At 39.6% G+C, this 18,422-nt stretch overlaps 1 protein-coding gene and 1 long non-coding RNA gene across 3 annotated transcripts in view; both read right to left on the bottom strand.

The window, feature by feature from the left end:
* The window catches only part of LOC107994871 (3-phosphoinositide-dependent protein kinase 1), a 491,030-nt gene that overhangs the window by 287,048 nt on the left and 185,560 nt on the right, over positions 1-18,422 (bottom strand). The gene's annotated exons all lie outside the window — the stretch shown is intronic.
* LOC107994795 (uncharacterized) lies at positions 549-17,402 on the bottom strand. The gene is made up of 3 exons (XR_009831926.1): positions 10,305-17,402; positions 8,648-10,248; positions 549-8,470 (listed from the first exon to the last, which is right to left on the bottom strand). It is a non-coding gene; the product is annotated as an uncharacterized LOC107994795 (long non-coding RNA).

Below are 18,422 nucleotides of genomic sequence, written 5' to 3' on the forward strand. Positions count from 1 at the left end.
ATGCCTAATTACGAAAGAAAAAGGGAAAAAGTTGGGATGAAAAAGAAATGGCATCCGAGTTCCAACCTTCCTTCCTAACGAGGGAACCACCGAGGAAATGATATAAATTACCGATATAGCCTTCGGCTTGGTAAAAGAAGGAAAGAACTATCAGACCGGAAATCTGGTTCTCCAAAAGTTGATCCAGAGTCCGATGAACTTGATTCGAATATAAATAAGAGTTCATCATGCGAGACGAATCGTAAACAAGTTTCCACGAAATTGGTCGACAGGATATAGCGTGTGCATGGAATTCGACTTGGCGATGGAAAAACAACGTGGAATGCTGCTAAGCGAGACGAGGACGACGTAGGCGTCGCTGTTCGGCGCCCACCACTTCTGCCTAACCCCCTTGGCGGCTCGTCCCTGATATTAGAGCGTGAAAACCGATACCGGTTCAGCCAGTCGCGAATTTACAATCGGGAGATCGTGCGCGCGCAACACGATCCACCATATTTTTCCCGCCAAATTTTGTGTACGCGGTGGCAAAAAAGACGAAACTTGTTTCTTTTTTCAAAAAAGAACTTATTTAATTCAAAATTTTTGGACAATGATTTTCGTCAATGCTAATTAATGTACCGTTTATCGAGATCATCACGAGTATTGGTTGATGAAACATTTTGATAAAAATGTCGCTTCGAAGTTGTTCGAACAACTCGAAGTTCTTGGAGGCTGCGTAACAATTTAAAACTCGATCGTAAAATTTTTCTTCGATTCCCAAGAATAAATATATATCGAGGAACTGATCAATCTTTCAACGCGCATTCACGAATTGTTGCAACTTGTGCACCGGTGAAATGTAAATTAGATGCAATTTTAACGGAGCATTGATCGATTCCCCGTGGCTTCGTCAAACGTTTTTCACTTGAAGAACCGTAATCGGCCTACTAGTTTATTTCCACGTCACGGAAATTAAAAGTCGATGGAACATTTATTCAATGCGAATCAATTTCCCGCGAGAAATGCATTCAATTATTCGATTAAATCTAACTGCATCCGTATATATATTCCACCGCAACCGCATTTAAATATTAGAATGATTCATAAGCGTCTTTTTCATCCTTTTTCCCGGAATAAATTAAATTCCTAAGAAATCCGAAATTATCTTATCCTTCTCTTCCAATATTTCCAAACGAGAATACTCGTTCCGTTCAACACAGCTATTTTCCTGTTCCGGGAAAAAAGTTTCGAATCGAAACTTACGACGTATCGAAAAATCGATGATGGTTCGCCTCCTCAAATCCTCTCGATCGAGTGGACTAGTTGTGAATGAAGCTTTACGAGAAGCCGGAGGAGAGCGCTGTGTGTGGTGCGACGCATTCCTGGCCGCATTCTCCATCTTCTCTTTCTCTTCCCTTCTTTTTCGCCGTTTTTCTCCCTTCGACTCGGACCCACCAACGACCCAATCCCTTTTCCCCGGACAGAAACGCGCGCCACGATCCAGGGCCGTGTGGAATAGAAAGAAAGAAAGACAGACACAGGGAATGAGAGAAAGAGAGAGAGAAAGAGAGGGAGAGAAAGGCGCGGCAAGGGCCTGTCCGAAGGCAGCAATTTCTTTTTTTCACCGGCAACGATTCCTGGAACAGGCTGCTTCGCGCTGGACCCCACCGGGTTTCGGCAATGTTTCAATTAGGGATTCCACTGGTCGCTGGACCGAGAGTGGAGGGAGATGAGGAGAAAGAGAGAGGGAGAGGGCTCGTTCTGTGAACACTTCGAGGATCCTTTCCTCTCTCTCTTTCTCTCTCTCTTTCTCTCTCTCCAGCCTTTTAACCGCTCACCGAAGACGGTTAACCGACGCGAGTTCGAATTTAAAACTGATTCCACGGAGATTCCGGACCCGGCACCGTCGTTGTTATGCTCCGCAGAGAGCGTGTGCCTCGATCCAGAGAGGCTGCTGGGAATCTGAGGAATCTCTCTCCGCGCCTTCCAAGTCTCTCTCGTACGTGAAAAGTCACAAGGCTCTATAAACGCAAGAAATTTGCCTAGCTGTTTTAATTTTTGATTTAATTCGATGGATGATGGTACGGATTTATCTCAGACTTTTTCCAAATTTATTCCAACTTTCGTTTCCCCAACTCAACTTGATTATCGATATCATCAAAGTTTTCTACGATCTTTCAATACCGTGGATGGAACCATACCATGCGATGTACAATAAATCCACAACCTGGGAAAAAGATATAAATTAAAAACACATTTCCATTCCCTCCTCCCTGTCGATCCAACGAGGTATCTACTCATTTCCTCCACAGGAAACGAGGATGTATAAGTTTCCCCGTGAACAAGCCTCGCCTTGTTGTTCCCTTCCCGAGCTGTTTTTCGTGTCCAAACACCGATCGTGTAAACAGGCTCCTTGGCTTCGTTCGGCTTTAACCGAACGGCCGGTCCTGGGCTCAGGCCTGTTTGCACGGGCCCGTGGTGCCTCGCCGGCGCACAAAGGTGTCGAGCAACCGATAGGGCCACCGCGAGATCAAAGCTCGTTACGAAGGGAGAAGAGGCGCGAGGCAAAGGAAGGAGGAGGAGGAGGAGGAGGAGGAGGGAGGTTTCGATACAAGCGGCCTCGACGCCGGATTGTGTTCCAACGTATCTGGCTTGTCCAGTCCGGTGGCGGGCTCACGAAAGGCCCCGACAAGCGCAATCTTGCATTCACGCCTCCGAGGCTTGCAGGCCGCCTCTCCGCCGGGACCTCTTCGCATTGTTTCCGGTCCCGCGCGGCCACCAGAGATCATTCCGCCATAAGGAGAATAATGGCGAATGGGGGAATTAATGTCGGCATCTGTGGACGATGGTGTGTGGCGTAGGTGATAGGTGGACGGGAGGATATTTAGGTTTAATAAGCTGATAGTGTTTGCTGTTATATTCGAGCGAGATCGCGCGTAATAATATATATTTTGTCGGGGACGAGAATTTGGACGTTGCAGTCGAGACGTTTACACATTGGATATTGTTTATACATGTTGATTGGATTTCGATAATATATTTGTTTCTCGTTTAATTAAAATCAATATCAATGAATAATTTGGACAAATTATCATTCCTTTGAATGATTGAATCGTTGTCTTTGCTTTCTAATATCAGCGAAATCTTTAATCTGGCCGTTTCGAATTTTTTTCGAAAGCGTATTTTCCAAAAAATTCTATTGAAATTCCATTTTTTAACCCAATCCTTCAATTGTGTTATGCTCGATACACAAATATATTTATCCATCTCTCTACTGTTTCGATTCTACTTTTTCATTTTCTTCAACATCTTTAATTTCACATCTTTTTCAAATATACAAGCCATTATATTTTTCACGACTCCAACATTTATTATCGATACATTCGTCGTCATAATATTGACAATAGGCGTAATAATAATCGTGTTTGTTTTGCTTTCCTAGAATCGATGCTCTAAACGTAACTCGCTCGCGACGTATCAATCCTGTATACATATACGTCGAGCAAAGTTCGACTCTCGTCGAGATGGATACCAACAATTCCCAGAGGATTACCATCACCACGATTCGAACGGTTTCCATCAAACCTCGCGGATGCGCACGTGGGCTCCAGATTGGATAAAACTAGCGAAAAATTGAGAGAGAGAGAGAGAGAGAGAGAAAGAGGAAAGAAAGAAACGATTACGTTTGAACGGCTGTGGTGGAACTGGCCAGTCGATTCAATTCGGATGAATATCGCGGAACGTTGATACAAGGGGGTGAGCCAGTTGCGCCAAGCTCGAATGGGGCCATTATTTGGACGGGAATCGAGGGATATTTCGAGCTTAAGGCCAGATGAACAGCGATGGCCACGATGAATCTGCGGCCACGATCACGCTCGCGATAAAGATCAGGAATCCTGGCCACGAGACGAGCTTTCTCACTGCGTTCCACCACCACAGCTTGATGAGCTCTTCGAGAATTCGCCGCTGATCCATCCAGATTCTTCTCCGCTGAGGGATTATCGAGGTGGTGGAACGGGATGACTGGTCTTCTCTCGATATTTATACCCTTCGTTTAAATTAAAAATTCTTCGTTTTATTTACTTCGTATTCACATCGATTCATTCACATCTGGAAATAAAGGGTATTTAAATAATTAATTCAACTTCCACTTGTATTCAACTACTCTCCTCGATTATTTATAAGATTCACATCTCCTTATCCATTCTCAGTTCTAACAATATCTGTGTTCCCAAAGATTATTAAATAGAATGCCGAAAAATCCGCAAAGTGATATTATTTTTTCCAATATATGTTTTTCATACGTTCAAGAAAATCCTGCACAAATTTATTCGAGGCAACCGAAACCGGGATCCCTTCGATTATTTAATTAAACAACCGCATTTCCCTCGATTCACCTCCCCAAACGTTATCACCGAACTTGTACACCGCCCTCTCTTTAAATCTCACGGCGGTTCCGCTGATGCGGAATTCTTCAAAGCGGTGTGGGCCGCATCGATAACGGCCGGCCGATCCTAAAAGTCACTTTGTGCGCCGCAGAAAATCAGGGTCGCACACAATTTCCTCGATACACTTGGTTCCCTATGTACCCCGTGTTTCCTCTCCCCCCTCGCCCTATATGGAGAGGAGACGCGAGGAATCCCTCTGATGCAGTTGACCGTTTCAAAAGGCCTGGGCGTGCCTTCGCCCCCTTTCGCGTGGACGAAGATGGACACAGCGATAAGAGGATCCCCCGAAGAAGAAATCCCCGATTCGAGACGGCGATATCTCGGTCGATCGGTGACCGGTCACGTCTCGTCCTCGAGGAGACAGAGGGCCGTGGAGAGGTCTATCCAGGGACGGCAGGCGTTGGACCGGATGGAAATCCGTCGAAATAACGGGAGCACTTTCTTTCTTCCTTCTTACCGCCAATAGAAAACGTATTATCGGCCGTCTTATCGGGCTATTCGGGGTAATCTGCATCGTGGCAGCCTTTCCTCGAGACGGTGGATACAATGGAGTTGGATGGAGGGATGGATGGAGGGGGGAGGGGGAGGATGTTTCGAGCACCGCTTAACGCAATAACGGAATGTAAATTCTCCAGTTTCGAGATTTGATCCATTCTTCTATTTCTAGTAGTTCTTCTGTTTCTAATTATCTGTTATATTTAATGGGTGGTTGTATGTAGTGATATGAATAATAATAATAATAATAATAAATGTCATGTTGAGGAGATGTTGTATATTCTATACGTTAATTTTCAACGATAGTTTTGCTTCTGAATTTCTATTAAAATTCTTTATAACTTCAGTCAAAAGATAGAAGATAGGTGGAACATTAAATTATATATGTTGAAAAATGTGGAAGAAATGATATTTTATGATATGAGGGGACACTATTGTATATTTAGGATAAGTGAGAAATGTGCAGAATCTGCAAGAATGGATAGAAAATGGATTCGAAAAATATCTGGTATTTTGGAAGAGGTAATCCAGGCAAGTTTATTTTTTCAAATAGAATATTAGATTCAAATTATATCTTTCTTTTTATCAGAATCAAAATCAATAGTAAAAAGCGATAATTTTAAAAATTATTAAAAATAAATTGAATTTCTGAATATCTTCTATTTCTGTTTTCCTTGTCTTTCGTGTAATAATTTTTATAAAATCCAAGTTCTATTTTAAACACGATTCTATTAAAAAAAAAAAAAAATTGATATCCTCACATGCCCTCTGAAAAAACGAATAATCATTTGAAATAATCATTACAAGGCTCATCACCCTGCGTATTCCTATGACATTTCTTTATTTCTTTCAGTGTGTAACGCACATGAATATGCATTTATGAACATAATATACATTACCAATACACACGCACACAATGGTCAACGGATACTTATACAACCTTGTCATCCTCGATAACCTCGGCACAGGCGGGTTCACGAGCTCGAAGCTTGTAAATAAGCGATAAACCGTCGCATAAATACAAATATTTATCGTAGAAACGGAAGTTTCCGGTAATTCGAGCAAGATAAAGTTATTTTCACTATTGATGAAATGAAATTCCTTCGCGAGAATCTCTATATCACGCAACGAAAAAAGAAAAAGTAGAGAAGAAGAAAATAATTTTAAAGAAACGTGTCGTAATTAAGGGAAGAAAAATATATATATATATATATATATATGTATATAAGATTGGCGAACAACACGAACGACGTGCTTTACATCGAGTGACATTTTCACAGTGGGAAATACGCGCTCGTTTCTAGCTTATCGCGACACAGTTCTTACATGCTGGTCCGCTCTATTCATTCGGCCCGAGGGAAAACCAGTGAAAGACAGAGTTCAGTTTTCAGGGAACCGACGGGACTTATCGCGACGTTCACACTGTTATCAGTCTCTCGCCTGACCTATTCTAGGGTTCTTAATATTTTGCATCAATAATGCTCCACGCCTCACGATTCAAGAAACGTGAACCGTGCCACTGAGCCGCCCTCTTGCGAGCGAATTTCTCTTGAAAATCAAGAGAGGAAAATAGAACGTGGTCAAGTTCTTAGAATTATTGAAGTTGCGAGATAACTTTCCAGGGTTCTTGATACTTTGTCCTGTCATTTAATGAGATTTTTTTTTTCTTCTTCTTTTCTTTCTCCTTTCAAATTAAAACGAGAAAATATAACGTAACACGGGCCGAGTTATAATTAATTGGAAATCGTAAAAGAACTTTCTAGGATTCTTGATATTTCGGGTCAATAATATTTCGACGAGTCTGTGTCGCTCATTGCTACGAGTTTATTTTAAAAAAGTGAGATAAGAAAATGGCGCGTGTTCAAATTATAACCGAGAGGTACAGGTTTTTTTAATAAATTTAAGTAAATCGAGGGAAGTTTTATGTTCGTGAAAAACGCGATCCTACTTTCTCTTAACGACAAATTTTCTCTTAAAAATTCTATCTTAACTTTCATCTATCAAACGTATTGCTATTCAATTTCTCTTAAAAAGTTAAGCTAAATTAAAAGGAAAATATAGCTCACAATCAAATTGGAAAAATTGCGCGTTAAATTTCTACGATCCTTCCGTGTTTTTTTTTCTTTTTAATCAACCCAAATTCCAGAAACCCGATTCGTGGCCGATAAATTTCCTTAAAAAAAAAAAAAAAACGAAGACAAGGATATAGAGCATGGTCAAAATGCAATTACGAGAAATGGTATAACGATAATTTTAATTGTTATAAGCGTATAGACAAGCGCGGTGTTCTAATTACGTCGAAACAACGATAAGGACAAACAGTCCGCCGGAACGGACGAATCGCGGCCACGTTTGAAACGATATCTGACTACATTAATGCAACATTGCAACTTTGTCTGCCTTCCTCCCCGGGGAAAACGCGCATGTTCCCTATTATTTTCAGCTTATCGTCGTTCGTCGTGGCCCTATATGTCGTTTCACGTGTCCTACGTAAACATTATCTTCTCGCTTCCCAAGGAAGCTTCGCGGTTGTAGGGAAACTCGACGTGACACGGTGAAACTGTGTCTTCGTGCTGCGCTCCAAATTTTCGGAGAGCGTTTCGACCCTGTCTGTTCGTTGGGCAAAACAGGTTAAAACTCGTATATTTTATGCTTTGACCAGGCAGCGAAGCCGGGAGAAGAAGAATTATCAAAGTCGTTATCGAAGGATTTATTTCGAGGTTCCATCTTTTCTTGCAATTGACGTTGAGAAATTTATCATTTATCGATGATTCTAATTTGCGAAGTCAATTATATGGTGTAATCGTGAAATTCTATTCCTTTATTTTTCTAATTTTTATTAGAGAAGATACGAATATTTATTTAGAATTAAATTAGAATTCGAAAGGAACAGTATGTTGGAGAGATTTTTCTACATCGAATTGGAGGAATATTTAATTGGCAGCGTTCTCTTTTTTTTTTATATATATATAGAAATCAAGAAAACGATGGATTAACACTTTTATCACGACGAGGTGATACGACGAGCTAGTCGAAGGAAGAAAACGAATTCAAATAACCTGTATATTGCATGTTATTTCCGCCCAAGATTTCTCTTCGTGTTAATACATGCAACTTCGAAGACTTTCACGCAACATTACAGCCCGACCAACATGAAGAAATCGTCCATTTCCAAATCGTTATGCAACATTTGTTTACAGCCGCTTCGGACCAATCCAATTGGTCGCGTGCAATCCAATCGTGCCAAAGAAAAAGAACCACGAGTTTCGAGTGGCAGGGGCTCGTGATTTCTCGTAATTCCTCCTCGATGATACGCGATCGACCTTGGTGTCGTTGGAAAATTGTGCTCGGGAGTCGCGTGATTCAATGAAAGATATTTGCCTCGATATTAACACATTTGTTTTCAAAAACGAGTAAGATAGAGAGGGAATGGAAAACTCTTGCAAGATATCTTAGGCGTTAATTACGATCCTCTTGCTTGGTTGCCTTATTCGCATTAATCTATTTATATTATTTATATTAGAATCTTCCATTGTTTTTTTCATCATCTATAAATAAATTAAGATTATTATTCTTGCGTGTATTATTGTGCTTAACAATTGTATTATTGCATACCATATTGTGTACAATTTTTGTAGCTTAATAATAAAAAAAAAATAAATAAGTATAATATTTTTCTTTTGCAAAGTATCGAGCCTTATATTTATGGACTTGGAATTACATACTCTTCTGATTAATCTTCTCAAAAACACGATTCACAATTTCACGCCATTTTAAGAATCATTAAAATCATATCGTTCCAAGTGTCGAATATTGTCACTCATAAATTTGAGAAGCACTGAAAATTACGAACAACGATGATTAATCGTAACGAGAAAATGAAATGAGAAATGTGGTGAGAAAGAAAAGTAAAAGGAGAATTTTAAAAAGAGAATAAGCGTCACATTTCTTTGATCCACGATTCCGTCCGCGCGCAATAATAACAATTAAACGCGATGCGAGCTCGTTACGGCACAGAAGATTAAGCCAAAATCTCCGGGTCCTCGAGAAGGCAATATCAGAGCAACTTGTACGCCTATTTCCATCTCGCTTTTCGCGATTCCATCCCGTATATCGTTCTCTCGTTTCCTCGAACGTGGTCGCTCGTTACCTAAGCGCTAACAAATAATTCTTCCTTCCTTTCGACTCAACCCTGTTACAAGTAGACGAACGTGTTTACACGGCGCGCGTTGTTCTTCGTTTCGCGCATCTCTTTGTTTTCTTGGAACAAACAAAAGTGGTATTATTTTCCGAAAATCGAGTCCTTGATACACATATTCGGTGTGAAAATATAATTTTTTAAAATAATTTTGAAGGAATTACATCGCATCAAATATACTTTTATTTCGTATTAATTTTTATCTGCTTTGTGGTTTTTCCAAGAAATACATGGATGATCTGATGTTTCAACTTTTTATTTTCGATACGATTTTGAAATATTTCTTCTTTTGAAGAAGTAGATGTACTTTATAAGAAGATAAGATTAAAGAAGAATGAAGTTATCTTTAAAAAAATGTAATTTTTCAGATATTTCTAGACAGTGGATAAATAATTTTGAAGATACTAGAAGGATTATAGTATATGTTAAAGCAACGTTAATGTTTTTTCTTTTCATTGCTATGAAAAACGATTATCTAAATCGTTGCGTCAACAACGTTCATTTTTACGTGTAATAATTGAACGAATCGTATTAATCTATTTATGTATTCGAAAATTTAATTTTCACTGAAAAAGAAAAAAAAAGAAAAATGCATATACGTATCTATTTTAGTTTAACTATTTTAGACGTAGTGAAGAGATAAATTATTAAGATAAAATAATTATTCGCGGTGATTAAAATAATCGTGTACGTAAATAGAAGCTCGAATTAGATAAACTGAATCTATCAATGTATCCATGTTCACGTTTTTTTATTTAATCGCGACTTCTACTTTGTTATCTGCAAGTCACTTTGACGCAAAGATAAAATGGCCGTAAGTTAAGCAACTTCAACGATAAAGGTCCTCCTACTACACCGCCAACTTTCAGGGCCGTGTACAACATACTTACATATCCCTTCACCAATAACGAAACAAGGTTGATAGATATACTTCATGCGACCCTAATTGAGGTTTCGAAGCCCTTTTCTTGGTCCGTCCTTTACGCTTCCCTCGTCTTTGACGCCTGACCGATTTATGAATTATTCATCAAATAATTAGTTACTTCCTCGATATTATCGAAACTGGTTGATGCAACATTTGCAATGATTAAAGCGTAGCATCCGAGTTGATCAGGATTAATTTCACTACTGAAATTATTATTTCTTAGAATACAAAAATTTAAAATTATTTAACAATTACCTACCTTCGATCGAAAATAAAATTATCGTATTCTTATTTCACACTATTGCTATTGTCTTCCTATTCTTCTAAACTCTGGAAAATTATATACGGCGACAGAAGAAAAAATTACTCGATTTTAACTTTTTTATCGTACGTACTTGCGTTAGTTCCTTAGTTAAAAAATAGTCTCGTCAGTGCCTTCTCGGGCACTGTAGTGCACGCATCGAACAGGTGAAAAATTAGGCTACGGAGCAGCTTTGCTGGACGTCGAATCAGTCAACGGCGAGAAGGCAATTCACGAGTCCCCTGGCTTTAATACACTTCCTCCGTCGTGCCTCGTGCACAAGCATACGCGTTGCTTACCGTCGTCGACTTCCATCGAACTACTGCATCATGCAAATTGAGCAATTCCGTCCATGCTTTATACGCCGATTATTCGCCGTAAACTTTCGTCGACGCTCCGTAACGGCCAGGCTATGTGTCGGGGAGGGAAGGATGTGGTTTCCGTTTGAAAAATACCGTAGAAAATGGAAAGGGGAAAAAATTCTGCTAGTATCGAATATCGATCTTAAACGATGGAATAAATCGAACATCTAAAATCGACGAAGAAAAATTATAATCGCCGTATAACTTTGCTTTACTTTTTTTTACTTTTAATTCTGTTCTTTCTTTTTTTTTTTTGCAAATTTAAAACCGTCTTCGTAGTCGTAAAAGAAATTACTACTCGCTAACTAAAGAAGGATAGATTCCAGAATCCGTTTTGCGGAGAACTAGAGCGAATCGAAAGATAGGAAAATTAAAAAAAGCTGAATTCCCCCTTCGCTCGTATCAAATTCTCGAATTCTCTCCCATAAACGTCTCGTTTCCCTCTGTTTCTCATTCTAGATTGATATCTATCCACGTATTACGCTGGCGGATAAAAGTCAAAAGATCCACGAAACGGCGATCAATTAAGATTAGAATGGGACGTATAGGACGCGATCCGAGGTCGAATTGATTTATCCCTATATATGGTTCTTTATAGATATCATCCAATGGGATGGACAAATTGAGCGAACGAAGCAAATGGGACGCGTTAAATATTCCAAACAGAAGATGCGCATACAAATCTCGTCGGTTCTATCCTATGAACAGACGTTTCCATCGTTTCCGTAGAGGGGGGGAAGATACAACAAGAGAGAGCATAACAAATTGGACCATTTTTCCCTCCCATGGCAGTTTCTAAGCGCTATTCCACCCCGATTTATGACGCTGAATTATTTTTCCGCTGTGATTTCGAGCGATAATCTCGTGGATCAATAAGAGTATTATTCACCCGCAAACCCGTACGTTTCGATTATCAAAACGTAACAATGGCCTCCGCGCCGGGTGGTGGGGAGAAGAGGGAAAAGAGGAAATATTAGGCTCGCGCCTGTATTTTTTCTCGTTATCCTTAGGAGCTTGTATAATATTTGCAGAAGCGCGCACATACACGGCCGGCTAACAAAAAGTGTACACGACGCAAAGCATAAGCCGTGGCCGGCAATTCGTTACCACTACCAACATAAACACGGCGTGAAGTATCGTGCCGTGGCTTAGTTGCAACGGGAGAGAGAGAAAGAGAGAGAGAGAGGAAAAAGACGAAAAAAAGGTTTAGTTTCATTCTCGTGCACGAATACCGTAATTATAGCGAATTTTTATAAGGGACAATCTCGTTTCGCACGCGTCTTTAATTAATTCTTGTTTGAACCGAGATTTGGAGATTACGATTCAGCATAAATTGCACCGTGTACAAACTAAATTTCACGTGTTCAATTATCACGATTTATCGCGTTTCTGAAATACGGAGTGTTGCAAATTTTAAACATTCTATCAGACTAAATAGAGAAAAGATATAAAAAGATTTAATCTAGTAGTAAAAATATATAGAGAAATATATATTACTACAGAACAATATATTATGTTACATTTTGAAATTAATTCGTAAGCAAGTCTTTCGACTTTAATAACGTCAAAAGTAACACGCAATACTTATTCGATCTTTCAAGTTTTCAAACCAGTGATCTCCAACTTCACGCAACATTCCTTTCTTCACTCGACACGAACTACACAAAGTATACAAATGTAGAAAGAAACGCGCAGGGTAACGTTTCGTAAATTGATTAAACGTTCGCGTGGAGTAAGATGAACGAAAAAGAAGAGATACGATCGGGTACGACGAGCAGCGAAGTGCACGATACTGGACTGACTAACGAACCGGAAACCGGAAGTGGTGCGTAGGAATCGCGTTTAACGGACGGTCCCGAACTTGTCCAAGCGGTTCAACTTCCGTTCACGATGCTCCCTCTTCTCTCTCCCGCCCTCTTCCACCACTTCTTCCACGACTTCTTCTTCGGTCTAACCTCCACGCCGCCGGAAACCGGAAGCCCGTGTATACGCATTCGCGATTACCGGCCTCGCGTACGCCCGGTTAAATTAATACTTTGCGCTCACTCTTTTTGCCCCTCCTCGAGCATCCAGCACGTTCGCCATTTTTCTCCTTTTTCTTTCTTTCTTTGCTTCTTTATTACACCTCCTCCCTCTTCTCTTTAACGCGCTCCGCTTAACGCGTCCTTCTCACTTCCGATTCTCACCTGGATAATTAATCCAGTTGCTCGTGGCGAGCAGACTCTTCGTGTTGCGTGTTTCAATTATCGGATCGTATTACGATCGAAAATGTTAGGAATAAGGGAAGTAGATTCGTTTGTAATTATCTTTCTTCCTTTTCTTTTCTTTTTTTTTTTCATTAAGAAACTGGTTAAGAGACTCGTCGTTGATTTCACTCGATGGTGAAAAAAAAAAAAAAAGAAACGTGTTAATGGAAGATCTTTTTCACGCGATATATCGAATAAGCTATTAAAATTTTTTCCCTGTTTATTCAATAATTGATAGTAGTTAGTTGAATTAATAATAACGACGAGTGTTTCAATCTTTGATGAACTTTTTATCAAAACGTTAACGTAGTTTTCATAATTAATCAATCGCACATAAATATACGCGCGCAATAAATGATTGCCAACAAGATTGATCTGTGATCTTATGCAAGGGGGAAAATAGAAACGGAGATGATAATCGAAGATATGACGTATATATTCAAATCGTGTTTATTCGTCGCGAAGTTTCGAGGATCTCGAAGAGCAACCTTGATTCACGAACCTAGGTTATGTTAATAAGCTAACCTCTTACAATGTTTACGTATACAGGTTGTTTACGAGCAATGACTAAGCGCGGTCCTGAGTGGATTCCTCGTTTCATCATTTCCGAGGAAAAAGATCTGTCATACGACATGGACGCGATACAGAATATCTGTGCATCGAATAACAACGTCGAAATATCGCTCGTCAACGTTGTGCATTAATTTTAATGCCGCGCAAGTTATATTTTGTTGACCCGCTAACCTTTCTCGAAAAAAAGAGAGAGAGAAACTAGCAAGCAAGCGGACTTCGTTCTATCGGTTGATAAGGATATTTCTCGAAACACTTTTGCATCGAAGAGGGGAAGAAGAAAAAAAAAAAGATTCCATAAAGTGAATCCAATTTAGTTACGGCACGGTATCAAAGAGGGAATAAATTGCAGATGAAAGGAAGAGCGACTTTTCTGGCCGTAAACTCGACCAGCCGGCACATTGCGATTCGGTGTCGGTAATTAGACGTTCCACCAGTCGCGCAATCAAACTGAAAGCAATTCCATGCTTCTATCAATTTTATCCTGTGAGCTTTATATATACGAAAAGAAGAAATTTCACCGGCCACGGGAGTGATGGCCGTTCAATTACGGGAAATTTGATGTTTACGCGAAACAGGGAGGGGAATAAGTGATAATAAATTCAGTCAGAACCGGACGAACCGCCATTTTGATAACAAATATCGTTTCTGGATTGGTAAAATAGTGAATCTTCGCGGTGTTAATTGAGTAGACCTGTGCAACATTTGCGGAAAAAAATAAACAGATAAAGTGTGATTTATCCATCCGAGAATTAATAACAATCGAAAAGGATCAATAGGTTAATAACGTGGAAGCAAAACTTTTAAATGGAAATGATTAATACCTCCTCTCAAAAGATCCAATCCAAATCCACAGTTTCTTTTTTCCTTTGAACGATAAAAATGTAGAGTCTTGATCGATATTTCTGTTTCAAAAGATCTTCAAAACATGATAATACTTCTTTTTTTGTGTGTCGCGCGAATACGATATACGATAAATCATCTCGAAGCATCTTGAATCGCTTCAAAAGTTCCGTGAACGGGTATCGACACGGTTAGAAATTTCACGTAGCCGAAGAAAGAAAAAAGTGTATCTCGCTTTCGACGAAACCGCAAAACGGAAAAAAAGAAAGGAGGAAGGAAAAAGAAAACCAATATCATTAACAGCGGTCAAGATGCAGTAACAAAATCTGTGAAATCAGTCGACGCGAAACGACCGTTCGTGGTCCAATTGCGGCGTGTTCGAAACGAAGCGAAAGAACAAACAGAAGGGTGAAAAACAGAGGAACGGCGCAAAGGGAAGGGACGATCGAATTCGATATCCGGCTACTTACGAATCGTATCGATTTGATGGCCGCGTATCATTTCCTCGAGCACCTCGCAGCCAAAAGATTGCCGCTTGATGCTGCGAGCGTAACGAAGCGGTTAGAAAAATGAAACTGGTATCGAAATTCAGAGGGTTTCCGATCACGTACGCCGCGGGCTCGCAAACAGAGGCACTTTGGGAGTTCCAAATAACGGCAGCGAAAGAGATAATAATTGGTCAGATTCAATCTGCGCGATTTTCATCTTGAGCAGGATCGTCGTTGTTTGTTTAACGAGGAATTTTCAGATCATTCTCTTCTGTAATAGGACTAATAGGAAAGTGGAATATCGTAGATTTTTTATGGTGATTGATTTGGTGAAAAATATATAATAATTTCTAAGTGAAATTAATTGTGATCAAATTCAACGAACGCGAAATATCATTTCATCCTAAACTCCACCAGATCAAGATTAAACAAAGGCAAAAGGATTTTTTCGCACGTCACTCTGACTAATGTAAGAACAATTAGCCGATGTAATCGACTCTCGAACAAGATCAAACGGAATCAAACAACAAGATCCCTCTCTCAGTATCGGTATTTCCCAATCAAGTACAATCCATTAACAACATTTATCGTTCCACCTAGTTTCTTATCCAGTGGGTCATCACCACCTCCCTCCTTCTCTCTCTCTCTCTCTCCTTGTAGTTTATTCATGTCACTTTCCGTCCTTCCCTTTCCCCCTTTTTCCTCCCTACTGACTCGCACTCTCGACACCAGAGCACACAGGGAATTTCAACTGTCTGCCTACTTCAATTTCCATTGTGAATCGAATTTCTTTCACGTACGAAGGACACGGCAAACGTCGACGACGGTGACGCGGGCACGCAAAGCTTCGTCGAGTGGGCCGAGCGCGGGAAATAGCGGTTCGTTTGATTGCGCGGCTTCGTCGGCCAACTGCTAACACCCCTCTTATCTCGTCTGTGACAACGGTCTTGGGACTCGATGGCAGTCAGTACACGTTCCACGATGCGCGCACAGGGTAAACTTTGTTCGCCGTGCGGCCAAGGCGCGCCTCTTGTCTCGCTGGTTGGACGTGGGCCAGCTCGACGTGAGCTTCTCCGAGGATGATTAACTCGATGCGATGGTAAACAGACTACTCGACGATTGCAGTTTTCGGATAATGGAGCCGTGGATGCCTTGTTTTCGGAGACACTCGAGCCTTGGCTTCGTTATCGGACGAAGCGAAAGGAGAGGCTTGCTTGCTTCGTTTGAGATTAATTGTGAAGGATTGGTAGAACATTCTTTGTAAATTAATCGGATAAATATATTCGGCAGAGTTTAAGAAAAAAATTGAATATCGAGCACTTCGATTTTGGAAAATTTATTAAAAATCTTGAACAATATTAGATTTCCTTTATTAAGTTATGGATTTTGGATTCTCTTCACTTTTCTTTCAATTATTTGTCCCATCATTTTGGAAACCAATCCATTTTATTTACTATTCGTATTAATACATATTCCAATACGTATGATAATTTTTTTCTTTCTAAACTCTGTGTCTCTTGACCTATTACAACATATACAAGAGGAAGATAACGAATTGATCATCATGCTTAGTGCGTACTAAAGGCATGAAGTATATCAAAGCAAAATTATCACGGATACAAAAACCATATCGGTGAAAAATATGCGATTAATATTGTGCTGTGTCACTTAAAAGAATGAAATTCCAAACCAATTTCATCTTGTTTATTGGTTAAACGCCAATTGCCGATCCCAAATGCAAATGCAGAAATATAATTGTCTATCTCGATTATCTTTTATCTGGATAAAAAATACGCGGACGAACCAAGTTCCAGAGTCAATTAAATAGATTTAAAAGGGGAAGACCAATTTGAGGTAGGAATCTGGACAACAAGTACTAATTTCATTCTCACGAGAGGGGAACCACCAACTTTTTATCTTTTTATCCTTTTCCACGCGCAAGTATCGAGATCGAAGGGGAATGCGACTCTGGTATTCTGGTAACCGCGACAGTAAAAGTTTAGAGATTTTCGTTGGGTTTCGATCAACGTGGTCGCGGAGGTCGAAAAATGCTAATTGAGAAGCGAGACCCCGGGGGAAACTCGATTAAATGAAACGTGGGATACGCGCAGACTACCGATAATGAGATTCGACCAAGTTTCCACGAGATTCCAACCCGTATTCCCGAATCGTAACTTACGATTGCGAATCCGCGATAAGAGAAACAGGAGTCGCTCATTTGTCCACGGATTGAGCGTGCCATCTCATTGAAAAACTTTTATCTCGCAACACATGTATATTTATATCGCAAACGGCGTGCCTTCTTCTTCTGTTCTCGTTGGGAATTTGTAAACTGTAGATATTGATACGTATTTATGCAAAATTTGAATGTGTAAAAAATATATATTTAAAATATAGCATGTATTGTGTTATTCGAACAATATAGAAAATCTCTATTTAATTAATTTAAACAATTGATCGTGTACTTATCTATATTCTACTCGAAAATCTTCCCGATGAGACTTATCATTCGATGATCATTCTCTTACTCGTACTTTCGTCATGAGATTTATACCTTCAAAGATTATTTATATTATATTATATTTAAAGTTGCTTCTTGTTATATTATAAGACATATTAATTCTATATTCCAGTTAGATTATTTTGAAACGTATATATAAGTTTAATGCAAAATCTTACAAATACAATAATATCGTTCGATAAAAATAAAAGTTGCTCCAAGATTACTTTTTTAACGCAATTATCGCGCGAATAAATTCAAGAAAATTACGTGAAAATATATGGAGCAACGAAAACGAAATGCAAATTCACCCCATAAGAGAAATTCGAATTCCAATCACGCGTCCCATCGCTTCAGATGGACGATGACTTTGGCCGGACAGGCGCATATTACTGAATCCTGCCGCCCCATAGGGAAGAATCGTTTCGTCACAACGGGAAATCCTCGGAATCCGACCGGATATTCCCTTGATCACGCCCATCGATCGGCATATTTGACAACGTGCCGCGTTCACATCTCGTGGCATCGTAATCAGCGAGCACGACGTTTGCTACATGGCAAGTCAAATTCCAATATATCCTCTTTTCTTAATAATTTATCGATATACCCACTACTTGATAACTTTAACATGAATGCCGGTTACAATTTCTAAGTCTGTAGCTAAACTAGCTCTGGTTTAAAATTAAGAAAAGAAAATGATGAAACAGTAATCTCGGTTTGAATCAAATTTAAATTTACGAATCTTTTAATGGGAAGATAGAAAATATTAAGTAGAAGCAAACATTAGAAGATAAATTGACGAAGAATTTTACATCTAATAAGTATTATTAATTTCTAAGCAATAAATTCTAAATCTGCTCTTCTTCGTGTGTATCGAAGTGAAAGAATTTAATTTCTTTATCCAGCACTGTAATCAAATTCCGAAGGATAACGTCTGACAAACACTGTCATTCCACTTTCGATCAATGGGTGCAATGGTGCGTATATTTGCGTGAATGGTGCACGTCACGAAACATCGTATTACGTATATATCTCGAGACCAAAGAACGGAACACGAGTATCAAAGA

Source organism: Apis cerana, linkage group LG1 (assembly GCF_029169275.1).
Source record: "Apis cerana isolate GH-2021 linkage group LG1, AcerK_1.0, whole genome shotgun sequence".
Classification (NCBI taxonomy): Eukaryota; Metazoa; Arthropoda; class Insecta; order Hymenoptera; family Apidae; genus Apis; species Apis cerana.